The sequence below is a fragment of the Zonotrichia albicollis genome, chromosome 1 (genome assembly GCF_047830755.1).
Source record: "Zonotrichia albicollis isolate bZonAlb1 chromosome 1, bZonAlb1.hap1, whole genome shotgun sequence".
Classification (NCBI taxonomy): domain Eukaryota; kingdom Metazoa; phylum Chordata; class Aves; order Passeriformes; family Passerellidae; genus Zonotrichia; species Zonotrichia albicollis.
This window is the reverse complement of record NC_133819.1, coordinates 122,874,064-122,900,784: the sequence shown is the minus strand read 5'-3', so window position 1 is coordinate 122,900,784 and position 26,721 is coordinate 122,874,064. Positions and strand designations below refer to the sequence as shown.

Below are 26,721 nucleotides of genomic sequence, written 5' to 3'. Positions count from 1 at the left end.
GCTTAGCAGAGGCCCTGAGCCAGGGACAAAGTGTTCTGGGACAAGTCCACTGTAATACTTTTAGATTTCTTGAATAATTCACAAAGCTTTTGGACACCTTTCCCCCGAACGTACACAAAGCCAATTGTGCTATAGAAGAGAGTTTGAGAAACCCTGTAAGGAAAGCAGCTTACTTCTTCAGCCTTTATATATAATCTGCATTTTAGAGCAGATTGCATTATTCCCTATTTTGAAAGAATGACAGCTGAACACGTAATGTTTGCAGAGTTAATATCCTTTAGTCATTTATTTTGGGTTATTTTTGAGAGTTACTGCCTTATTTACTGTGTAATAGTAATAGTCATGTTCTGCATATAGGTATATTGCCTTTGATTGGGAACAATACCAATTCCTGTACCAAATGAAGAAAACTGAGTACTTCATGATTTAATTACTTGTGTTCTTTGCAAGAATAATTAAACGGTCATGCCAAATTCTTATCAGAGCATGACTATTTAGCATTCCAAGACTGAAGCTATTTAGGTGGCATACTAATGACTTATTTGCTGACAAGATTCACTTTTAGAAACTCTCTCTTCACTCTTTCACTATTGATAGTTAGAAGCGTAAAAAGTGCAGTTATCAAAATGCATTAGTGGGAAGAAAGAATAAATTTTCAAGTGACTTGTGATTAGAGATGCTTCACTTTAGAAAAAATCATCAGGGAAATGGATTTTTAAGAGCCAAGCAAATATTTTCTGAGAAATCAAGGTATGGGTAGGTACTTGAAAGTCAACCAGCACTGGCACAGCTACTTATGTTAATCCTTCTCTAAAGCTTCATCATAAATTTTTGCACTCCAGTTACTTATCTAGAACACCACATTAATCTGTAAATATTAGCTTGCTTCAGAACTGTTGCAGCTGAATAGGAGAAACAGGTGGTTAAATTTTTCTGAAAAGTTGAACAATCCAAGACACTGTAAAATTACTGTAGTCCATATATGCTTTAAAAAATAAATCCTCTATTTGCCATTAGATCTTCTTAAGTTACAAATATCTACCTGGTTATTTTTTCATAAGTGTTTTCTCTATAAAAGTAATTCATCCCTCCCCAAGCAATATATTTAACCATTTCCAGTAAAACACAGTTTTGAATGTTGCATATACCTTGACCTACAAAGTTTATCCATAGCTTTCCTTGAAGTATATACTCACAAACATTGGTCTTTTTGCAGAAGACATTTTAAAGGATTTATCTGTAGATGCTTGAAAGAAAAACCATTTGCTAAAGTAGTATTAAGACTTAAGATTATGTTTAACATTTGAAATACATCAGTAGCACTAAGTCAGTTTGAGTGTCTCAGCAACTAACTAGTCCCAGAAAGAATTGGTGGTATCCCACAAAGTGCTGATCTTCAGCATTTTTAGTGCTTTGCAGAATTGATTTCTCAGTCCCAAGGCGATTGTCCATATCATGCAAGTGCTGCATAACATTATAGTCAGAAGCCTCCGTTTGAGAGTAATCCAAGAAAAAATGCCAGTGTATTGTTTCCAAGTTATTTTTGTGAAATATTTGGCTCCAACGCATAGCTAATTTTCAAAAGGCTCTTTGAAAGTCTCTCGTTAGAAAAATAGATGTTTTTTTATGTGTGCATAGTTCATTTTTAAACCAAATCTTGCTAAAAATTGCCACATAAGCTGTTTTTCAATAGAGGGCCAATAGCCATATTTTTGTGTCTCCACAGAAGGAATACATTTATATTTTTAAAATATAAGTATTTGAGTAGCCATATAAAATAAGCAACATGAAGGTGCCATATTGAATTCATTAAGATTTCTCTCTCATATGTAACCCCAAGTATCTAGATCCTTATAGTTTTATTGGCAGAGGGAACAAGTACATGGCTTGCCAGATCAGCTGGGCTATGAATAGCTAAACATTAACACACTTCCAAGCTCAGGTTTTGGTTTGGGTTTCTGCCTTCAGTGTAGGTTAAGTTCCCACTGATGATACCATCTCCAGACCATATTTAGCAGATGTTTTTGGCCTGTCCTGTTATCACCCCACCAAAGCCAGGAGATCCTTTGTATCCTTTGATCCTTGGTGCCTTTGGCTGTTCACTGCTCAGCTTTCTTGCTGCTCTTTGTTCACTAGGGCATAACTTCAAGCTCAGTACCATAACACACTTGCCAGACTGTGGAGCTGCCAGGCCCTAGGAAGCTGTGATTCCTATGGCTGTTGCTGTCCCAAGGATCAGTGGGCTCAAAGAAAACCAAGAGCAAAGAACAGGTCACTGATTCAGTCTTCTTCTCCTTTGATATAAGTAATTACTAGGAAACAAAACTTAACTTTCACTTCATAGCCAGAAATTAGTACCATTTTTGTTTGACATAGTGACATCTTTAGTTGTTAAAGGGAGCCCTTGGTGACTCTCAGGGATTAGTGGGGGAAAATATTTCACTTGCAGGTCATCTGCACGGCTCTGTCCTGGGGCACGGGTGATTGGCAGCTGCTTCAATGTGATGTCTGCAGGAGGCCTGTGAAGGAAGCTGCAGGTTTGGGGCTGGGTGGGCAGGTGTCAGCACTGCAGTCCCACGCTGCCAGAATTAGCAATCCCTGCTGGCAGTGCCATCACGGCTGCAGGCACCGCGTGGAAAGCCAGGCTCAGGGTGAGACCCGGGGGCTTTCTGCTGCTGGCTGTGCCTGCATGGGGAACTGTGTGAAACCTGCACCTCAAGAGTGCTCAAGTGAAGCAGGAACCTGTCCTGAGCTGCTTTGTGCAGGCAGTTCTCTTTAAGCCTGAGCATTACAGAGTGGGGCAGCTGTGGAGAGTGCCAGATTTAATGCCCTTTAATGCCCTTCCCTATTTCTGTCCCAGATTCCTTCCCACAAACCTGCATTTCACCAAGCTTTTTTCCCTTACTACTTCAGCTCCTTGCTACACTTTCCCATGCAAGCTTTTTTTTCCTTGTAAATGATGTGAAGCAAATACCTAATGTTATCTTTAGTGCTGACACAAGAAAATTAGAGGAGGTATATTACTGTGCTGCTCAGTATTCTTTCCAGAGAAAACTGCTGGTTAGGTCAATTTACTTGGCACTGTACACTGCTTTAATCTTAACTCGAGGCCTGCTATAGATGTACAGCAGCTGGGTCTAATGTCTTCATGCATGGTTGCAAGCAAGTCAGTTAATTTCTGTTTGTTGAGAGGTAGGAATCAAGCAAATTTTTCTCTGTTGAATGGAAACATTGTGGGGCTGGTGACAGGTGAATAAGCAATACTGGATAACAAAACAACCTGGAATTTCTGTCTGAACTTTGAAGGGCTGGATTCCATAACAGAGAAGTCACAGTTTCATCTCCTTTAAAATGGCAGTTTATCCCCAAACCTTCAGTTAGAAGAATTAAAAGGAAAACTGGCTTGACAGACTTTGTTTGTGAGAAAACATGTCACCAGTGAAGGAACACTTGGCTTCAAGACCACTTGCAGGTCTGTAAGCTGCTAACTGGGGTGGTCAGTTTATTGCTAAACATTTATTCAGGATACAAAAGCTAAACAAATTGCTCACCTGTCATGCTGAGGTCTGCTCAGGCTCTCGATGACCTCTTGGGTAATATTCATCAAGCTTGGTGGCATATGTCCATAGAGGCGGCCCTGGCTGTGCAGACTGTCACCCACAGCCCAAGCTGATGCCACATTCTGTGAAGTTGTCAAAGATTGGAGCTAAATTCATTGGAGCTTTTGTCTTGAGAGAGGTGTTTAGTGTTATAACCAGTCAAACAGTTACTACTTAAAAATAGGTGCTAATAAAAATGTCCAATGTTCTGATTAAATGTAAGACATGGGCTATGGGCCTGTGACCAACAAGCTTCTATCATACTAGTGGTAGCTTAATTACAAATACACCTTAAAATGACATGCAACTCTTAATATTTTTATAAAATAAAACTTTGGATTAAAAAAAAAGACAAAAAATCTAAAAACTAGAAAATAAAACCCGGGTCTTTCTTCTCACAGATGGCGTTGTGCTGTGGGCAGGGGGGGAGAGGGAGAAATAATCTTCTCAATTTACTATCATTCTTTTTTGTTGTTGCTGTTCCTGTGTTTGTATTCATGGAACCATAAAATTTTAAGTGTTAAAAGGAACCTTAAAAATTGTGTAGTTCTACTCCCCCTGCCATGGGCAGGGGCACCTTCCACTAGATCCAGGTATTCAGAATAGAAGGACATTCTTCCAAGCACCATAATTTTCTCTAGCAAGACCTTCTTCATCTGTATAGCCTAGCTACTCTCATTTAGTGCACAGGCATATATAAGAAGTGGGAAATCTCAGGCCAAGTGGGATGCCAAATTAACCCTTCTTACTCCTCCATGGCTGGCATTACTGCTGAAGTTTCCATATTGTCAAATCATCAGGTGTGGGAAGCTGCATTTCAGAAACCTTCTACCAAAGAACCAGTAAAAGGCCATTAAAAATGGCAGCCTGCATGGGATAGAGAGTAAGCATAATCAATCTTGTAATTTCCATAGAGCGTAACTTTGCTGTTAGTTGAAAGAACAGCTAAGATGCAAAATTAGTCTGATATTTCTTCTCAAGCTTGGCTGCTTAAAGCACTTTCCTGTAAAGTTCTGTGTTTACCTAAGCCCTTAGGGGAAAAGCCACCTTCCCCTCCCCTACCCCTAGTGGAGCTAATGAGCCATGCCTGTTATCCTCCCAAAACTCTTGTTTCAGCAGAAATTAATCCACTTTCTTTGCCCAGTTCTAACACATGCCACCAAGTTAAGCCAGGAAAATGAACCTTCTTGCCCTTTTGTGCTCGCTGGAGACTGACAGATAGGTAGTACTTCTTTGAGTTTTCTTAAGTCATTATGTTTAGTTTGACCCTAAATCTAAACCAGCTTAATTGCTCACTGCTACCCAAAAAGCCAGTCTAATTCCTTTGCTGCCATCTCATTCCCAACTGCGTGACTGCCCTGTCTCCTTTGCATGGCACTTGTCCCCATGGTGACTTGGTTTAGAGTTCTAGACTTAGAAAAAGAATGAATCCTAAAAAAATACATTAATAGAATTACATCTCCCGCTGGGGGTCAATCAGGTGCCTGTGGTGGTGAAAGTCTGGGGCAGAAGCACATTCGTGGCCTGAGAGGGGAGAGACTGGACAGCCAGTTTTAGCAGTGACACTGTGTTAGGTCAGCTTAGCTGTCTTGCCAAACTAGCCTTGGTATTCTGTAGAGGGTAGCATAATTGCACTATTCCACAATAAACCTGTGGTGAGTCAGCCTGTATAACTGAATTAACTTTCCCAGTGAATCATGTTTCTAATGTAGTTCATTGGGCATGGCTGCACAGACCATCTGTTAGTGGTGAAACTGATGTGTATGCCTGACACGCCACCCCTTCTCTTGGTGCCACTCTTCAGGCCTGGAGGAAGAATGAGGTGGGAAAACTGACCAGCATTAAGCATGATTTCACTTTTCCTGACAAATTATTTGTATACTGGTCATTGGCATGTTCTAAAAGACAGTTGTAGCAGCATAATTAATGGGGCAACACAAGGGCTGCAATGGTGATGGAGTAGTGGAGACAAAAGGAGCGAGGAAGAGCTTAAACAAATATTGGCACCAAAAATATCATTATAACCATGGCTGTGGTAAGGATTTAGTAAAGGTTTTCCTTTATCTAAAGTGTAAGGGACATTTACATTTGGAGCAGAAGTCTGAGTTTAGCTGTATTGTCAACATGCCACACTGAATTGTTTTGACAATCTCAAAGATTAGCAGGGTAAGGCAACTTGCTTCTTGTCAGTGAAAGGGGGTGCGACTCTGAGCCCTGAATATAGGGGAAGATAAAGCAGCTGTCTGGCCAAAACTGGCAGTAAGTTAGTTTTAGAAGGACCTTCTAGGATTAGATAGCATATTCAGCATTTGTAGGTTACACAAGATGAATGGGGGAGCAAGGGGCTGAGAGCAAGAGCAGCATTTTGCAGATATCACCTGTCTGGGAACATGCATCCCTCTGAAACTTCTCAGCTGGAGCAAACATCCTGGATAGATGACAGGACAAATCTGAACCTGCAAAAGTTTGGATTTCTATACATAAACCTGCCTTGGCATCTAAAGAAGTTATGCTGGCATCTGTCTAACTACAGCTCTGTGTTTGCTGGTATCTTCCAATAAATACTACTGCATAAAAACCTGCAGAGCCAAAGCACTCTCAGATTCTCAGCAGGGGCTTACCGAAGCAAAAGGAGAATAACAGAAGAATCAATCCTACAGTATGGCAGTGATCTCTTACAAACAGCTTTGAAGCATTTGAATGTGTAAAATTTTGTGATTGCATGTAAAGTTCTCTGATGTCTTTCAGAGAAATTTAAAATCTTGCCATATGCTTCAACCTTCTTTTTTTTGTGCCCGTGGGTTATGTGCAAATCTTTAGGGTGACTGCTAGAACAGTTGTGAGCATATTGGATGCCTGCATGATTCAGGGAGCAACTTGAAATGTGCTCAGCATCCCACGCTGACTACGGCCCATTGAACCAGAGAGCTCTCAACACCTTGCCACAGCAGGCTCTTAACAAGTGGACTGCATTATGTTAACTTCCTTGGAAGGAAATCAAGCACTGCTCCCTTAAAATCGCCTGCGCCTTTCTGCCCAAATTTATAGGGGCTGACAGACTTACTCTCAAGTAATTCTTTAGTGCTACTTTGCTCCACAGTGTGTGAAGGAGAAAATTTGTCGTGGAGAGTGTCCTGGGAGCCAGACCCATAGGGCATGTCACTGCCACCTCAGGTTCTTGCAAGGCTAAAACCAGTTTGTGTCAATGCTCCCCATTAGCTGCCCTAATTTTCAGATAGAAACATGACTGTCACTTTGACTTAATTACATCATTTTCTAACATACAATATTGGTCAGGTTTTGTTTTCTTGTCTGTGCTGTGTGTGAAGTCTGTATAACAAGACCTAAAATAATGGCTTTTTAGTAAATGAAAACTGGTATTACATATTCCATTTCTTCTAGCCTTTCAAAACAGAGGCAGAGCTACCTATATACAATTTTTTGTACTCCCTAAGTAAAAAACCCCATTCATTTAATGCTAATTTTGAACAACTTTTTAGTCATAATGGGATCACCTGAAGTATTTTTCATGTATGTCTGCAGAGTGCAGCCACATGCTACATAGCATTATAAATTTTGAATATTTCATGTGTGTAAATATGTTTTATTACTAAAAGTTTGCTTTATGTACTGTGAGCCCTGATCTTTATTTTAGGACTTTTTTACTTCTAGTTGTCTCAGTTACTAAATTTGAGGCATACAGCCCCAATTCACAGCTCAGTCACCTTCTATTTAAAAAATATTCACTTGTTTCCCCTGAAAAATTCTAATTATCAAACAGAGCTGTTTATCGTTGTCTGAGGTGTTTGCTTGACAAGCAGTCATGCAGAAATAGTGCAATGTGTAGGCTCCCAGTATAAATAGAAGCAATCATGATCCAAACTGCAGATAAGTAATTGGAATAATAAGTTGAAATAAAGACGCTTTGTCAGTTTGCATTCCTTTTTCTGAAGCAGCTAAGGGCAAGTGTAGAAACTGATCCTTATCTTTAGTTTTTCTCCCAAAATAAGGATAAGATTGGATTGAAGAAAAAGAGCTTACCATATGAATTTAGGTTTATGGAGGATGTATTCTAGACTGTCAAAAATAATATGCCTAAGGCAAATTTGCTTCTAAAGAAAAGAAAAGAATGCAATAAAGCTTAGGGTTATACTGAAACTGAACTGCAATATATTATGAAATAGCTTGGTTCAGTAATTCCTGGATTGTTGCATTCAGATTTTCAGCCCACTATGATTCTTTGCTGATTGAAAAAAATCCTCTGATAAATGCCAAGGACTAGTGAAATTAAGGGTGTAGCTTTTTCTCTGTCTGAACTTTCAGACCAAGAAGTAGATAATAATTTGCTCTTACCAAAACCAGCATGGTGACCTGAAGCTATTTAATCTATTTAAAGGAGCTGATTGATAGTAATGATGATGAAAATAGCCTCAGTGGAAAGTGACCATCACGCCTATGTAAGAGACAATGTCTGACTAAGAAAGCTCTGAAAAATTGGTCCCTTTTTAGATGCTTTTCACTCTCTGATGTAGAATCTACAGGATGAGGTCAAAGAACTTATGTATGATCTGTGCAGTGTCTAGCATGACTTAGCCTCAATGCTGCTCAAAATTGTAGCAGAACAAACTAGTCTTCTGATTCCTCATTGTATCTTCTACTGAACAAGAAAGCCTTTTTGGATTATTCTTTGCTACAGGTTTTTAAATATTCTAGAACTAAAGAATAAGCAGATGCAACCCATTTTTTTTCTTGTACTGACAGTTCTTGTTTGTAGACTAGTTGTAGAAATAACTCCAGGACATCTGACATCTTATTCATATGAAATGTGTTGGCAAAATTTGTCATGAATTGATTCCATTTCTTCTAGTTCCTTTTTGGTTCTCCTTTTTTTTTTTTTTTTTTCTTTTCTGTGGGTGTATTTCTATTTTTTCAATCATTTTGGAATTTGGAAGTTTATTCATATCTCCTTAAGCGTATAATAGTTCAAGGAACACATAATCCCTTTCAGGCAGCAGCTTTTATAGCATGTGGTGGGTGCCTCTGAATCAGCATCAAATGTTGGCATCTCCACTTCCTCCTTCATCAGAAGTAGTGAAGTTTCATCAGAACTAGAGAGAAAAAAATATTTCAAGAGAAGATAAAAAAGCGGTGTTCCTTCCTCAGGGGAAAGGAACTAGATTTAATATTAAATGGAAGAAAACAAATCCACTTTTCAAAAACATCCTGTGTACTTCCTTCAAGTTTTACACAGTAAAGAAATTAGAATTTTTTTCACTGAGGATGGATGTTGTTGATAACTAATAATGAGAATGGAATATGATTTTTCATAAACCACAGCTCCTTTCCCTGAATATTTGTAATGTGATTTGATGTTTCTTCCATGTGTGGAAACCTTAGATTCACAATATTCTGTTTCTGGCAGGTCTAGAAAAGAACAAACTTCTGAATAATGGAGTTCTTAATTTGTACAGTCAGATTAATAAAATGTCTGCCAATCTTCTTTCACCAATTTTCTGATCCATTTGATGTAACTACTGGCAAAAATATTTGAGTTCACTGTTTAGAAAATCACTTTTGAGCTCCTGAGGCTGGTGCTCTGTCTGTCTCTTAGCCTCATACAGGGACAAGAAGCAGGTGCCTGGCAGCCTTCCCTCCTGCCTTCTTTGCACCCTGACTTTCCTGGGATATCATCCCTGTAGGTAGGCCAGGGAGGACTCACCAAGGTGAGTGAAATATGCTGGGTCTGGTCCTGAAGTGGGCTGAAACTCTGTGGTTGTTCTCCTGGCTGATGTTCACATCTCAGATAATTCCATTGTATCCAAATCTTCCTCCTCCAAACTTCAAACCCCATTGTTCAACAATCTGAACTCTGCAACAAATAATTCAAGAAAATGCTTCAGGCAATGGAGTGTAAAAAAGTTTATGCTTGTAATGGGATCCCAATATCACTTAAAGTCATGGATAATCTGATTCTTTTTTCTTCTTTAACTGGATATTTATAAGATAGAAAATCCACAGTGTTTCAGCTTTCAGGAGCTTAGTGGGAAGAGCCTATTTTACTATAGGTAGGTATTACCCTCATCTTTCTTGCCAACCTCCCTGGTTGAAATAACAGCCTGAGAACAGGTCACTTTATATAAAATAATAACTTTGAGGGATTCATGGCTTTGCTCTTCCCAGATTATGAGCCCAGACACAAAAGTCTGACCAAAGCAATGGAGCCTGTACAAAACCTTTCCAGAGGAAGGGCTGGATGTCTAAGCTGTTTTCCCATCCCAACTCAGAGAAAGATTTTTGTGAGATCATATATCAACAAATAAACTTTTAGCTAAGCTATGGGAACAAACCCAAGTTATTTTGGCAAGTAATAACATCAGAGTTGAGTGAGGATGATGCAGAAACCTGAATTTTCAGTTCTTAATTTTGTCTCATATTTCTAATACTCTTTGAAATTAACAGATAACATTCTATCTTAGTTTTACTTTAACTTTATTTCAAATTTAAATTTTTCATCAAAGACACATAATTTCTCAGTGTTGAAATCAATATTCTGTGATAACTTAATTCCATTTCTGGATGCAGCAGACCTAGATTCCTTTCTACACTAAATGGAAACAGAGTGCAGGGTATTTAATATCCTGTCATTGAGACAGTGCAGGCTGCTACTACACAATGAGTAGTATGCAAGTATATGAATTTTGAAAATTAAAATGAGCTGGTAAGCTAACAAAAGAGTAAGATATAAGCATAGTAATTATTTTTACATCTAAGTGAGGCCACTCTAAATAATTACTAGCAATTTGAATGTTTTGAACAATCTCTGTTAGTGTAAACTGTGCAACCAACTCTTCATAACATTAATACTTTGAAATAATTGATTTTCAAATACTGAAGCAGGCAGAGCATGAAGCTTAAGACTGCAAGGCAATAAAGACAAATGAGATTTGTGTAAAGATCTATATTTTAAAAAGGCAGTACAAGTTCAATGAACCACAGCTTTTCTTAAAAACAGCCTTTGTCCTGTGCGGAAAGAGTTCTATAATTTGTAATGTGTATAGCTTTTATTTTCATGAAAGAAATACAGTATTGCTTAAAGGGAGGTGGGCATTGCTGTTGAATTTAGGATATAAAGCTGTTTTCGACTTTATATACTATATACCAAAATAAAGTAACCACCTACTTGGGCTAGAGCAGAGCTGTAAGCAACCTGGCCACTTGCTTTTGTAATCTGAATTCAGCTGTGATCGCTCCTTTGTTGTCCAGTAGCGTACTGGGTCTGGCTGGGATGGAGTTAATTTTCTTCCTAGCATCCTGTGTGAGGCTACAGCTATGATTTGTGACAACACCAGTGTTGGCAATACACCACTGTTTAGCCACAGCTCAATGGTGCTTGCATAGAGCCAAGGCCTTTTCCATCACAATCTACCTCAGTGCAAGCTGTTTGGATTGGGCAAGAGTTTGGGAGGGGACATAGCTGGGACAGCTGACCCTGCCTGGCCAGGGAGATATTCCATGCTGTTCATTCCATTATGTTCAGCAATAAAGCAGGGGGACAGTCCTTCCAAGATAACCATCACTTGGACAGTGGCTGAGCATTGGTCTGCTGGTGTGAGGTGGTGAGCGATGGCCTTTACATCACGTGGTTCTACCTCCTTTTCCTTCACTTATTAAATAGTCTTTATCAACTCATGAGGTTTTTTTCACTTTTGCTGCTCCAATTCTCTTCCCCATCCCACTGTTGGGAGAGGGAGTGAGAGGCTGGATGAGGCTTAGATACCAGTCAGATTAAATGTAACACTAATATTGGATGCTTTCAAGTATTTCAGTTCAGCAGAATATGGTATTTTGGACTAAGAAGGTGTATAGCACTGAAAGCTCCCAGCTTCAGCTCTGATATTGCTGTCAATAATCAACTTTATTCTCACAATATAATAAAGGCTAAGTATTCCTTCCTTTTTCTTTTCTCATTTTTTAACCCTATTGACTTGGACACATATTTCAAGACTTTGATCTCGTATGTATTTCTTAAACCTAATCTGCCAAGGAAGTATGAGAAGACCATGGGTTTTGAGCATGCCATGTACTGATGCCTTGAGAGGCTGACCTAGAACAGAGGCTAGACAGAGCTAAGAGAATAAGCAGGTATTTATTAAAAGGCTTTAAAGGATACACCTTGGGCAGCACAGGAGACCAGCTAGGGCTACACCCAAGATGGACCCAAAATGGTCACAAAATGGACAACCAGCCATGAGGTTTCACACTTTTGTAAGTTCTGGTCCATTTGCATATTGGGGTTAATGGTCCAATTACACCTTCAGGTTATGAAGTCCCATCCTTCTTGTTTTCTCACTTCAGTCCACTGTAGTTTATGCTTTTTTGGGCCTGAAATTTGTATAGGTTGTCCTTGGTCTCAAGCTGGAAAAGGATTGTTTTTTCTACCTACTCTGTGAAGAGAACTTACTGACATTTAATATGAAGCTCAGAGCTACACACCTAGGCAGTACAGAATCTAAAAAAAATGAAAGCTAAAACTTAAGGCATCATACTAGGATCAAAATGGAGGGTCCATGTACGTAATCCACACAGAAATTGAATAACTTGGTCTGCAGTGTATATATATAAATGTCTTCATTTCAATGCTATCATTAAGTTACTCAAAAACTGGAGTCTAGGGTAAAAAATGTGACCCGTCATTTTATTATATATACAGCATTTCCTGAGTTACCTTGAGAAATCTCTTCTAGTACACAAGACTGTATTGCTCTTTCTCCACACTATACAGAAATAAACATTTCAACATTATAGGCAGTATCTTCATCAGGGGTCTGGAAGTAAGCATGAAATCATCTCTTGGTAATGTTTGCTGGTAGCATGAAGGCCAGCAGAGTGTTAAATGGTGATAAGTTGTAGAATACAATGCAGTAAGCCTTGCTGGTTCCACAAAGTGCATTCTGACTCAGCTAACTGCACACTTATTCATCAAGGAACAAGGGATCAAAGCCATACTGTCAGCACAGAGAATTTTGGCTTCTAATTAGGTGATCAGGGGTCATATAGGATGGGGAATTGAGTAAGAAATCCCATTGAGCACTTGAACATGAATGTAACAAGTAATAGTAGTTATGAGTTGCAAGATATATCGCTGTATATGGCATTGGTCAAGCTGATGCTGGAGGAATTATAGTCCTGATGTCAGCATTTTTGAAGGGATATGGAAACACTGAAGTAAGTTTAGAAAACAGCCACAAAAAAGTATTTGCTTGAGGAAGTGGGGAAAATGCCTTCTGGTGAGAGACTTGGAAGCTCATTTGGTGTAATGTCTAAAGCAAAAAACTGTGAGCTGGCTTGATTCCTTAAGGAAAAATACTTAGGAAAAAATTTGGGTTTTTCCTAAGGGATTCTTTAATCTACCTTAGAAGGACATAATTAGAACCACTAGCAAAAATCTGAAGGTATGGAAATTCAGATGACAAACAGAACATTTTTCTGTTCTGAACAGAAAAATGCTTACCCATGAAAGCTTCTAAATGTCCCTAACAGGATAGGATTCCTTTGGTCAACATTCAAGGATGGTAGTATCATAAGAAGACAGACTAGACAAACCCAAATTCTCTTCTTTATGAATTAATGAGCTTATGTGCTTTATAACTACAGAAGAGCATAGAAATCTCACAAACCTGTAACTTTCATCACCAGATCAAATTGCACAGGCCAGGAAAATCAGTGCAGGTTGTGAGAGAGAGCATGGAGCTAAGCTGAAGGAAGCATACTGGAGTGTGGTGCCAACTTGCTTTCACAGTGAGGTCTCAGGTGAAATCTTAGGAATTAATTCTACTACCTGTGAGCGCTTCTTTTTGTACTTCAGTGTCTTTTCCACTCTTGTTTGGGGTTTTGAGTAGTGAATTCCCTGTGCTTACATGGTGTTTTGGGCCTGTCTCTCTATCTCCTGCAGTTTCTAGCTATGATGAATTTCTCAAAGTAGAGAGGAAGCCTGGCATCTGGCTCTGCTTAATGCAAACACAGCTCAGAAGTGCAGCTTTGCAAATGGTTTAAATCAACACAACCAGGCTAATTATTTAGCTCATTTACTGTTTTCTGGGGGGAAATCAGGACAAGTTGCTTTTTAAATTTTTATATGTAACTTAGGCCCTATTCTTACCTCTCTTGTTCAATGCTAAATCTCACAATTCTTGTGGGATTGAAGAACAGACTTTTAAAAGACAAACACTGTCATTCACTCTGGAGTTCTTGGTCCATCTAACAGGTTACTTTTACATTGCTACTACTTTTACAGCATTGGGTGGTTTTTCCTTCTTTTAGTAAAAAAAATTATTAATACCTTCCTGTGGATACTTACCACAGCATATATTTCCTTACACGATATTTTTCTGTTGGTAGAGTGAGCCTATTTTTTCCCATGTTTTATGACTTGATGAAAGCTTGAAAACTACAGAGAAAAAGTTACAGGAGGTCTCTCGAAAAAGCTTGGTGACTTGGGCTCCAAAGCTGTGGGTTCAAAGCCCATCCTGAAGCTTGAACTGGCAGACAGTAGCACAGTTTAGATACTTCCTGTTGGATACATCATTCAAGTGAAAACACAGACAATGGTCTGGTTTTTTATCTGATGGAACAGTTCTGTCTTTCTAAAAGTCTCCTTGCTCTCTACAAAAAGATACATTATTTTTTACTGTGACCCCAAAATAAGGATTTGAGATAGGGAGTTTGCTTGTATTGTAGGGGAATTTGTCCTTAAGCCACAGAATGGTGTAGCCTGTAGTGAAGCCTGCGCCAGTGCAGGCATTACTTTTCTTCCCCCCTTAATAATCAGAATCCATTAGCAAGGCTTAGCATATCCAGATCGATTTTGCTCAAGTTGTTGTCCCTCCATTAGCACAAAACAGGGTTCTGCAGTGTGCAAGGTCTCCTGACTCTCCCCTGCCCCAATTCTGGTTCTTTGTTTTACATACACCAAAGAACCCCACAGGCTGATTTTAAAACATCTCTGGCCACTCTGCAGAAATTAGCGGAATTTTTTTCACCACATGGACAGATAATTTAATTCCATATTTTATAACTTCTGTGATTTACAACTACTGTGATTTATACCTATTGTGCTGGAGTTGTAATACTCAAAGCTTCCTCATAACCTATAGTCACTAAAGCATCTTGCTTACCTTTCAGATGCCTACAATGCTTCCAGGTTGGGTTAATTTTACGAGTTTTTCTGTAGTGGAAGTACAGAGAAAAGCATTTCCAAAGGCTCATTCCTCCCATCTGTTTATTTAGGAGAGGATAATTCGTAGTCTAGGGATACCTAGACTCTTTCTGTCTCTTTCTGTTCACAACAATGAGCTTTGACTATGTGCTTGGTGAATTCAGGGTTAAGTGAGGATGGGTCCATCCATTAATTACTGCATTTATTATGCAACCAACAGTTTATTGGGTTTTTTATTAAAATAAAAGATACTGCTGCTTATGAAACTTTAGCTTTATAAATAGGTATGGTTCAAGGTTTTGCAAGAGCACTGGCAGTAGTGACTCATTCTGGCATTTGCAGACATTTTGCAGAAAGCGTTTATAGGAGACAACACCTCTGTAGATCAGATACCTCTAGACCTGGGTAAATGGTACATTTGCCATTTACATTTACATTTACATTGCAGGATTGATTTTAGGAGTAGAGTTCTTCTGAGCAGAGTCCACTTCCCTGTAGTTATTTTTCTCTAATGAAACTTTAGAGTTTTGTTAGCTTGACTCTGGGCACAGAAATCTAGCCATATTTAGCTCTAAGAGAATATGTGTTTCACTGGTAAAGGAGACAGTCGTGAAGATGGCCTGGAACTAAAGGAAAAAAATGTTTTGAAGTGGAGGGACAATTTAAATTCTTAAAGCTCCACTTGTATTAGCTACTTCTTGGCTTCTAGTGTATGAAAGCTTCTTGGCATGTGCCTGCCTGGGGTCAAGTGGGACGTGGGAGAGATTGTGCTTGGATGTCTGGAGTACTACCACTTGGGGGGGAAAATGTGTAGCATTCCAACAGATATAATTAATGACAAGTGTTGTTGTCTTTCTCCTGTGCCATCCACCCAATGGCTGCCTGGTGCTGACCCCTTGCTGTCCCGCTGACCTCTCCAAAGTTTATTTTAAAAAGGCATCCTTGCTTTCCCAAACTTTTCAGTTAGGCTTCCCTTGGGCTTCTTGTTCAGTGCATGCCCACAGACTATGCCTGTGTCCACTGCTCAGTGATCAGACAAAGTGTTTCCATTAGAGGGATGATTAATGGAAACTTCCTTGGGAATGGGAAAGGGAGAAGTGGGTAATACAAGTCAAGAAACGTGTTAAAGCTGAACAAAGAAACTTTGTTTCTTTGTTTCAAAAATAACTTATTTTTCAAGTGTGCTGCAAATTGTCCTTACTCGCTTGGGTCCTGCCCACATCAGTAAAAAGCTGCAGTTGTTTCCACAGGGGTGGGCTTGAGAGAGGTTTGTGCTTTCAACCCACTTTGTAGTGAGTGACCACATCAAATAATTCCATCCGCTGAGCTGTCTTCTTTGTTGGCAGATTTAGTAGATATGGGGTGTAATGCTGCATAGTGCAGGTGCATGGAATTTTCTATGTCTAAATGCAAAGTAATAAAACAATGACTGAAGAGTATAGAGGAATCCAAACTGGCTATTATGAGAATGCAGCTGTCGAGTTACTCCTTACTGGTAGCATTCTCCAAACAGAAAACTGCATGACTAAGTCCTTCATTTGCATGATGAGGATCACAGATTCTGTCTGATTTCAAGCTTCTCCTCATGCTCTGCTTACCCTTTTCCAATTGTAGGATGTTAGAGGCAGAAACCTGCTTCTTCCATTCCCCTTAGACACTATATTTAGCTCTTTGAATGTCCAGGGATAGGATCCGCCCTGTCAGCCAAAGCAACCTGCAGGCTGAAGCAGCACAGCAGTGAAATGGGCCCAATGACTGATATTTTGCTGCTGAGGGAATGGTAAAAAACATGAATTAGGGACAGAGGGACTAACAAACTTGGGAGGAGACTAGAAGCTCTTTACTGCTTCTTCCCAGGGAAAGCAGAGGGCTGGAGTTTCTAGAAGTATCAAGTAGGACCTTCCACAATGCTTTACAAGGAAGAAGCTTTGCTGTTTTCCAGGAGAAATCAGAGCTTTTGTTGCCTGCTCTTTTAGTCTAATGGTGTATTAAGACCTTTGAAGAGACCACAATAAAAATGTTACCTTTGCATGAAGCAAACAGCATGGGTAGCAACTTTGCCTGCCAAACATTGCTGTTCATCAGAAACAAGCAGCTCTGACTACTCAGTAAGTTGTTATTTAGCACATGCACATCATATTCTCTACTGCTGGGGTAAACATGGAATGAGTCAATTTTTCAAGGCCAAATATTGACTCTGTTGCCAAATCAGAAAAACTGGGCAGTTGCACTGTAGCAGAGCAGGGAAACTCGTGCATGGGGCTGGAAGTGATGTTTGCCAGGTCTGAAGCTCCTTTCCCATGTGTACAGAAGGAAATAAATTCATTCCATGTTTCCCCCATCAGGCATGGATGTGCCTGTGCTGGCTGGGACCTCCACGTGCCAGTGCAAAGGGAAGGCCTGCCCCTCCCCTGCATAGCAAAGGCATTCTGCTTTTGTGACATCTGGGCCACTGCAGCTGTTATAAGGAGGAGTTTACTCTTTTTAGAAATTATTAGCCAAGTAAGCATGTTGTTTATTAAAATATTCAGTGTATGTTGTAAACTTGTAATTCTGATATAGAAAATATCAGCAAATGGTTGGGAAATTTATTGAAGACTTCTTCCTGTCCCTTCTCCAGTGAAGGATGAGAGTTATATTTGATTGAACACATGACTCAAAAAAATACATTTTTTTGCTTTTGTATATTGTCTTTATAATTCATAATAATTTTTATTTAGTTATAAACATTGTAAGTTAAAATTGCATATGGAAAATCAGGTAAAAATATTGGAGGAAATTATTTAACTTTAGTTCTTCTTATATGATGAGCTTTGATGGAATCATTGCAGTAGTTAGAACACAAGAGAGCTAGTGATCATGAAGAACAGATAGAATCTTTTTTCTTATGTTTAATCAAAAAATTTTCATGCACAAGTGTGTTGATAACTCAAAGTGCAGCTGCTGGTAACACTGATGCCAGTAGAACAGCTTTTAGTCAGGCGTGATGTAAATAAGACTGAAAAAGATTGAAGGTTAGCAATATATAAGAAGCATATATGACAATATGAAAAAACAAACTTTGTGTAAATTCTGCAGAACATACTTTCTTAAGAATGAGAATTTATTAATTCTAGTACAAAATATTTTGCCATCTTATTAATGAAGTGTTCTTTCACAGTCTGTTAAATATAATAATTGTTCAATATTTTTTTCTCCAAGATTGTTGAATTTTTGTCGGCTACCATTTTTCATTTCTTCTCCTTATACAGACATTTTTTTCAGCATTTGAATGATTGATATTCACTGTATTGCTAATTGTTGCACCCTCACTGGAGAAGACTAACAAACGTTGTCAGTCCATTACTGCTTCTTGTGTTTTCTTTTTTATGATTAATGCCTATTATTGATACCAAGTTACAGTTCAGTCAATTGTGGCTTAGAAACAAGAATAAAATTAATGTTAGAGAAACATAAACTATCAAGCAATTTGCAGGGATGGCTGATTCTAATGAAGTGAGTTTTTTTACTAAACACATGCGAATATTAAATTCCTCAATGGCATAGCTAGAAAGAAAGAATGCCAGAATATTTGAAAATGGGCTTGCACTGTATCATTAGCTCCTTACTTCAGTAAAACATTTTTTAGCCTCGTGGAATCTAAATTGAGTAGAAACAGGACAAAAAATGGACATGTCATAGACCCCACCTTCAGGGCAGCTGGGTTAGTCCCCTGCTTTAGCATCCTTAGCACTGTGTGTCCTGGCTCTTGTGAAGCCTCCCCTAAGGGTGCACAGAGGTTGGCACTTTCCAGGCCATGTCTATGGAAAGAGAGCTGGACCCTTTCACATCTCTTCTAGACAGGCACATGTTGTTTTCAGGTCTAGAACAGTTTACTTCCAGATGATAGGCAAGGAGGAAAACTACAATTCTGAGGTAGAAATGCAGTCTACAGAAACACTGTATTTTACTGATAGAATGGAAAGGTTTTCAGCACTGGATCATCTCTCTTGGTGAGTAGTCCCATAGGGGGAAAAAATGCTGTTTTGCATGTGTATTTCTAAAAATGAAGGTGAATGTATCCACATAACAAATAAGGAGGACAAAAAGATTTTCATAGAGGAGCAGGTTGAAATACAAAAAGCAGTGGGGTCCATTAAGAAGTATTTTCCTTTATGGCTGGTCCTAGGCTCACTGAATGTGTTTTGCAGTAGAGTAAAAACCCACAAGAGAATCTGGGTCCTGTATCCTTAGTGTAGGGATTAAGTTAAGTTCTTTCTCTAAGCTTTAAAAAAGTTTTCCTCATTTACAGGGAAAATGGATGGTAAGTATGAAAGTATTCCTTACTGATGGCTCTTCCAGGGACTTACTTTATTTTTTGTTAGAACCACTGTAGCCCTATCCTTTGCAGACTGACATTGGTTTACATCACAGTTTGGATGATCTTCTCCAGTTGTATAATCACAGGCCAGCATGGGGAGTCTGTGGGTGGTTTTAAGAGATTTTCTAGGTTTCTTTGTTTCAGGAGTTTGGTGTCCAAACATTATATGATTTGTTTATACTGATTTCATTGGGAAGGAAAGAATAAGTCTGATCTCCTCTTTACTGTAACTCGATAGCATGACAGTTATCCCAAGCATGGCTTCAGTTAGGTCCTATTTGTGCTTGAGGAATATTACTGCCTAATATGCATAACATTTCGTGTGGATTTTCTCTGCTTCTGGTAGAGCCTTAGAACTCTAGTGCTTCCTTCATGCTCTGATTTTATTGTTTATGTGACAGCTAAAATCATTAAATTCTTAGAACTAACTGAGACTGGACATAAAGTTTTAATCTCTACTATCATTTAACTTACATTAGTATTTTTGCCTTTGTTCTGAGTGTGTTGATTTTAACTAATTTAACTGTACTCTGTGATGGGGCAGTAAAATTGCTTGTATCCTGATCCTGACAACCCTCTCAAACGGTTTGCATACATGTGCAGGCTTATTGGATCATTTGCATGAAGAGAGCTTGAATAGTGAAGGATTATTATTATTTATCTTAATAAAATCTTTTATTAAAATTGAGCTGTATAATCATGAAAGTGCCTTATACAGAAGAATGTTAAATAAAACAGCATCCTGAGGGCTTTTCTTCTTAGCTGTGGTTGGATGGTTGCTGGTGGTTTCCATGCTTTACACAGTAACATAGACTTACTCAGGAAACATGAACTCTTCCCACAGCCTTCAGGTATTAATAATTACATGTCACAGGAGACTGTCTAAATGCATGTGCAGCTATTTATCTACCTTCCCAGATAACCAGAGCCTTCACATAACAAAACCTTAAAATACTCGGGATTGCACAGAGAAAGGATGAGAAAGAATATTATTGCATCCTACCTTTTAAAGAAGCCCCCAAAAGCAGAAGTACTGGATTGAAATTCCTGCTTTTATCACTTCTGAACTTACTGCTAAAGTACCAATTAGATAGAGAACAGAAATTATCTAGGGAGCATGGGGTGATCCTCAGGACAGCTTGGTAACTGCTGTGATCAGCCTGGGGAGTCAGACTCCTCCCTTTCTTTGATCCATGTATGTTGACTTTTGTTTTTTTTGCAGCAGCTGAATCTTCCCTATCACTGATCCTGGAGGTTAGATTGTCACCTAGGAGGAAGGATTTGGTTTGTTGACCTAAAGCTAGGAAATCTGAAATCTGTGTGTCATGCTCTGGACAGCAGTGCTCACATCTGTGACACTGCCAAAAGGACAGAAAGGAGAGTCTCACTTGCACCACTTCTCTGCTGGTCACCTTCTCAATGGCAGCAGCAAGCTCAGCTCAGGTCTCTCAGAGAGCTGAAGGGCCAGCTGTCCTCAGGAGAGCACTGTGCATCTGTAGCCACTAGCTGAGCAAGCTGCCAGGCCTGCCTGTGGTCCTGGCCTTGCCGAGGAACACCAGAGAGGACCAGGGGTTCACCCCTAGGCTTGGAGCACCTCATTGCCTGCAGGTAGCTCCAGACTCACCATGTAGCTTTCTCAGCTCATTCTTCAGAGAAATGTCTCTGATCTTTATGCTGAGTGAAAAAACTGAGTACTTAGCTTTAGACCTTTGGTTTTATTCCAGGGAAGTGCTGTTTAAAACTTCACTCTTACAGCGCCTAATTTGTAAGCACCTGAATTTTTTTATTGAATCTAATCCTGACAGGTTGTTTTGTAACTAGCAAGATTTTGAGTTAGCTCTTTTTGACAGCTGTGGTTAATGAATTTTAATAATAGATGCTAGAATGAAATGATAAAATAGCCGTTAGCAGATGTCCAGACTGAACCCCAGCTGTTCAGTAAAGTTTTTGGACATAGATCTATATTTTTGGCTGCAACTGTAAATGGAGTAAAAGCAGGTTCATAGATGCAGAGCTCAGTTAATCAGAGACAAGGAGTGTCTAACCTTCATTTGTGACTTACTAGCTGGAGAGGTTCCTGAATTTAAGAAGTTCTTGGGGAAATTTGGTTCCTGCTGCCTCTCTTGAAACACTTTTTGAAGTACAGAGTACCCTACAAGTATCACTTTTACCAGAAAAACACACAGGACAGCAATCAAGGAGATGACTGAAGGTGCCACTTACTACTCTTTTTATCTTTCTACCTATGCACTAGCAGCTTGAAGTAGGTCTTAATGACTGAAGCAAATCCAGGTGAACAAGGCCAGTTCCTACTTAAATCAACATACAAACAGCAACAGAAGCTGAATCTGAGGGTAGATTTGGCATTTCCTTTAAAAAGGAGACCTGTAAGCAGTAGAAAATAGAAAATAATCCAATAATATTGCATCTACTATTTCAAAAGATGCACAGAAAGGTAATGATTTTAAGTGAGGAAAAATCCTTCACCTCAAGACACATTTGCTAAGAAATGCTTGAAATTGTGTGTTAAAAAGCAGCTCTGGACTAGGCAGGGGGAGAATATGTATTATGAGGCTTTTCTGCAATGGTGTCATTTAACTTCATCACCAGAGTGATGAGCCACTGAAGGCAGACTAGTTTATTTCAACTCGAGGAAATACCCAAATACTCTCACAAGATTTTGACTTAAAAGGAGAAGCAATGAAGTCATATTAGAGCTCCTGCATTGCAAAATGACAAGTCAAAATATTCTACTTTAAAAAAAAAAGAAAAATATAAGATTGAAAAGGCACAGGAGGGATAGAAACAGTATAGGTTTGGTTTTTTGTGCTAGAAACCCAGGATTTTTTCTTTCCTGCTTGTTGTATATTGAAGGAAAACTTGGGGGCACTTGAAAAATATTCTCACACATGAGATGGAGACCTGAGTCAGAGCATAAGGCTCAACTTCTCCTTTTCTTTACTAAGGAGCTAGACAGTGCACAGCTTTCATTTATCCACCAGATTCAGCAGCATCTTCCCACTTTTCAGATACTGCCAGAATTCTCAGGCCTAAATGGTAGGTTGGAATTTTTATACATGTAATCTAAATTTTAAGAATCTGTAGAAGACATCTCTAAAAATTAGCCTTTTCACTTGCCTCCTTCTGTCAGAATATTTGATGCTTTCCATACACTAACTCTCAAAAAAACCTGGTTTTATTTTGCATTTCACCTCTAATTCCAAGCACTGAGAGCTGGGAATGCTGGACACTATGGGCTAGTAAGGAATGTATAGGAGCTTAACAGCAGGAGCAACAGACCCAGGTTAAATATTCAGTGACCAGGAACAAATGTGCCTTTTATTTCATCTCCCAGCTAAAATCCTAGATACAGTTTATTGGCTTTAAACTTTTCTCATTTAGTAGAATAATCTAAGCTTAGTGTTTCTTCTTAATCACATCCACTTAAAATGGGACATATATGGCTCTATAAATTAAGCTAGCACAGAAGTATTCTTTGTTTAAAAGACGTGGAAATTGCTTGACAGTTAACTGTTAAATGATGTCTAAAATACCTGGAATTTTCTCTGAAGGAGGTTATGCCTCTACTGAAAATGACAAAATCAAGTTTAAACCACAAGTGATGGAAATGTACCACTTGATTATCTCAAAGTCAGGAGCTAAGTGTATGTCTGAAAAATATTGAGCTAAAGTGTTTCTTCAAGGTGATACAGCAGCTTAATGGCAGGATCATCTTCTTTTGAATAAACCAGATTTTTTTATCCCACAAAACTCATCAAGAGTACAAGTATTTCCGTTCACTTTTAAATAAACTAGAGACCTGTTGAACTTTTCTCATAGAGACAAATCAGCAAGGATATGAATGTGGCAACCAAACAGTCATTAGTGCAGTGGTTATATTTTGCACTTGTCTGTGATGTTTTGACTGAAGAGTCTACCTTGGACCTAAAAAAGCTTTTCTCAGAAATCATACATTCCCATACAAAGTTTTTTCTTCGGTTAGTATTTTTCTGAGGAAGAATTTTGACCAACTCTCCACTAGACTCCTAGTTGAATGTCAGATCCAGCTGCTTACCTGTACCCCTGAAAAAATATGTACAAGTCTCCTTTTAAAGGAGCAGCAAGTTCTGCAGCATCCTTGTAATACTGATGTACTTCTTCTCAAATTTGGGGTCCTGACATAAAAAAGGCTGGAATGAAGGATATGGTGTTGCACATACCCAAGTGAAGGCAGGGAGCCAACAAAATGCTGTTGTAATTACAAGTGAACATTCTTGTATCATAAAACTGTAAAGAAAAAGCTATAAATCAGAGCTGGCCTGGTGGTCCCTGGCAGCAAAGTGCAAAAGATTTGAGCTCATTCTCTGAGCTAGCCAAGAGTGGGATCCTCATGGCAGCAGCAGCTCATTCCAAGGGAAGGGCATTCCTCGTGACTCCTGGGTGATGGTCATGAAGCAGTGATTTTGGTGGGAGTCAGATCCAGCCTTCAGCCCTGAAGGAGTGATAGTCTGAAAAGTGCTGGCCATTGTGAAAAGTAAAGCAAGCTGTTAACCAGAGGAATTTTGTCTTCAAGAGGATTTGTGTGTGTGTGTGTGTGTGTGTTTAGGAGCCTGCTGCTTTCACTGTTAGGTTTGCACTACTGTTCACATCCCAGTATTGGATCACTTCTTGTACTTGAGGATGCAAACTGTCCTTTAATTCAGGTAGTCAGTTTCATATTTCTGTACACTCACTCATGACAACAAATCATGCTAAAACCTTTGTATGGACATTAGAAAAATGCAAAGAAATTAAGTAATGCTATTCAAAATGTCATTACTGAAGTTCCCATCATTAATGAACCCAAATTTAAGCTTCAGTTAGAAATGGGATTTTCTTCTACCCTGGAACATTCTTCTCTTTTCAGATGTCTCACAAGGATGTAGATCTTTAAAAATCATTGATATATCTGGATAGTTTACTAATTTCAAAATTAGCTAAGTAGCAGAAAGGTAGGAAATTATGAAAGCTGTTATTATTGGGCAGTTTTCTAGAGACATTCTTTAATACAAACTGTGTGTGTTATTATTTCCTGTCCCTCTGAAAGATGTGGCTTAATCTGCGCCTACATTTACAGTTTATGTTTGGAAAATAAGATGATGTACTGTTGTTAAAATAAAATAAAATAAAATCCTAAGGGTGTGCAAGTGATTACAGCAAAACAAACCCCAAATTGACAGCTGCACAAACAACACTTGCACAGCAGTGGTAGTCAGCTACTAAGAATGACCAGTTTCCCATCATACTGGTCAGAATTTATAATTAATATCACATTTGGGGAGTCTTCTGTAATAAAACCACAATTTAATATGGTAACTCGATTATGGAAGAGATAAAGGAGAGTGGACAGAAATCCAGGATTGTTTTGCAGAGTATGTTACCTCCCTGTTGAAAGCAGTAAGAGAGCAAGACAGACAGTGTTTTCCATATCAGCCCCTCCAGTGGTTTAAGTGGTGCAATCCTGAAAGGTGAGGGGCTCTTTCCCGAGCAGATGTGACCCCCTGCAACTCTGATAAACTTCCCGAAAAGATGAGGGAAATTTGTACAGCACAGGATGTGCTCAGCACATTGAGGGATTGAATTAGTAATGTCCCTGATAATTGTGGATACCTCATTGTAGGAGTCAGTTTTTATTTAAATTTTTTTAATAGGAGTATACACATCTGTCTTTATACCCAGCAGCTTTTCTGGCCCACAAGAAGTCCTCTGTGAATTTCCCCAACTGAGCTCAGTGGGATCTCTGTCAGCTGCAAGATTTATGTCATCTTTTTCAGTCCTGAGAACTATTCCTTAAGCTTTTCACATCTGGATTTAATTGGAAAGACATTAAAAGACATTAAGTGTGCTGGAAAAGCATATTTTAGAGAAGATCTTTATGGACACTTCCATTAAGGGAGCTGATGGTTGTAGGTTAAAATGGGATGAGGATGAGCCATCAACAGTTAGCAAAGACAAAATTATGTTACAAACTACTTCAGATGAGAAGTTTGTCCTGTTGATCTTGGGTCTGACTCTGCTCGCACTTAAATCAGCTTCAATTAGGAAAAAAAATACCAGCTAATGCAGTGAAAGAATACTCTAAGATCAGAATCAAAAACTTTTTCCTTTTGGAAACACTCAAATTTCCAATTACATGCCATATATGCTAAATATAATGCTTTTAGCTGTCAATCTAGATTTGGTACTTTGTTGGACATACATGCACACTTGTAAAATGAGACTTGGAGAATGAAGAGGGAGATTGGTCATTAGGGCTCTGAGGGTGGAAGTATCCTTCTCTGAATGCCAGTGTGCTGGCCACAGGAGTTGAGTTTCACAGAAGCAGAGATAGGATACAATTTAGTACATGGGCTTCATTACAGATGTTGTAATGCAAGAATATACAGCCCCAAACTCCCCCATTGTTCCAGCTACAATTTGCTTCTTGAAGAAACCAATGGCCAGTGCTTTGCATTAAGGGTGATCTATTGCTTTTGTCTTCAAACCGAAGTTTCTAGTCATGTTTAGACTGACAAGAGCTTAAAATTTAAGGTAATGGACTCAGTATGAGAGAACAAACATTCTTTCATTCTAAAATTGCTAAAGCCAAGGAATCTGATATTTAGGAAATGGCTCCCATGTCTAAAGCAAAGTGTATGGTCTTTAGACATAAAACTATGTCAAGTTTAAAGAAAAAAATAGGTAGTTTTGTTAAACATTGTAGGGAGAAATATACTCTTTAGAATGTTTCAGCAAAGAAAAATTTTTGAGAGACTCTCACCAGTCATCTTCTCGTAAAAGGGAGACTTTTACTCCTCTATAGAAAATGTTTTGCATTGTTGGGAAGAAGATAGCTTGATGAGTGATAGTGAAAGGAATGAGGCATTTGAATTAAATGGCTGCATGCAGACTTCAAAATTTTCTGTCATTAAATACCTTCATTCAGAATCTCCCTCTTTCTGTCTTGGCCTATGACAAAATCCATGTAAACTAGCAAAACTGATTCTTACTTTAATTGCCTGACCTTGAGCCAGCACTTTCTGTGCTCATGTTCTCTCGCTTTGATTTCCTTCTCTTTTAAAACAGCATTAATTAAATTAGCTCTGTTCTTTAGTGACACTTTGTCTCATGAAGAAGAGGATATTGGCAAGGAGAACCAAAAAGTATCTAAACACTAATGAGAATGTTTTACAAGTTCAATTTACTAAGTGAAAGAGTAACCATGTGGATACAAGTATTGAGTAATACTTGATGCCTTGAATCTTGTTGTATACTGATTTTGGCGTGGATATTTTGGAATTCATAAAAATCTTTTAATATATTTTGGGTTTTTGACTGCTCTGTATAAGCAATTGCCTAAGAAAACCATTTAAATAACAGAATAAATGCTTATAGCTCATTAATTTTGTTAAAAGAGTTCTAGCTATATCTCCATTACTATGTGGGTCAGGGCCCATTCCCTCGAGGGGAGTAACACTGTCATTTCAAGTATTGACACCCATGCAGTGAAGGCAGTGGCAGTGATGTCA

General features: G+C 38.8%; 1 protein-coding gene and 1 long non-coding RNA gene across 5 annotated transcripts in view; one reads left to right on the top strand and one right to left on the bottom strand.

The window, feature by feature from the left end:
* The window catches only part of STAU2 (staufen double-stranded RNA binding protein 2), a 171,307-nt gene that overhangs the window by 134,674 nt on the left and 9,912 nt on the right, over positions 1–26,721 (top strand). The window lies entirely within an intron of this gene.
* The window catches only part of LOC141730989 (uncharacterized), a 39,309-nt gene continuing 21,720 nt past the window's right edge, over positions 9,133–26,721 (bottom strand). Inside the window, exon 3 of the long non-coding RNA XR_012582841.1 lies at positions 9,133–9,468. This is a non-coding gene — a long non-coding RNA (uncharacterized LOC141730989). The remainder of the gene's footprint in view (positions 9,469–26,721) is intronic.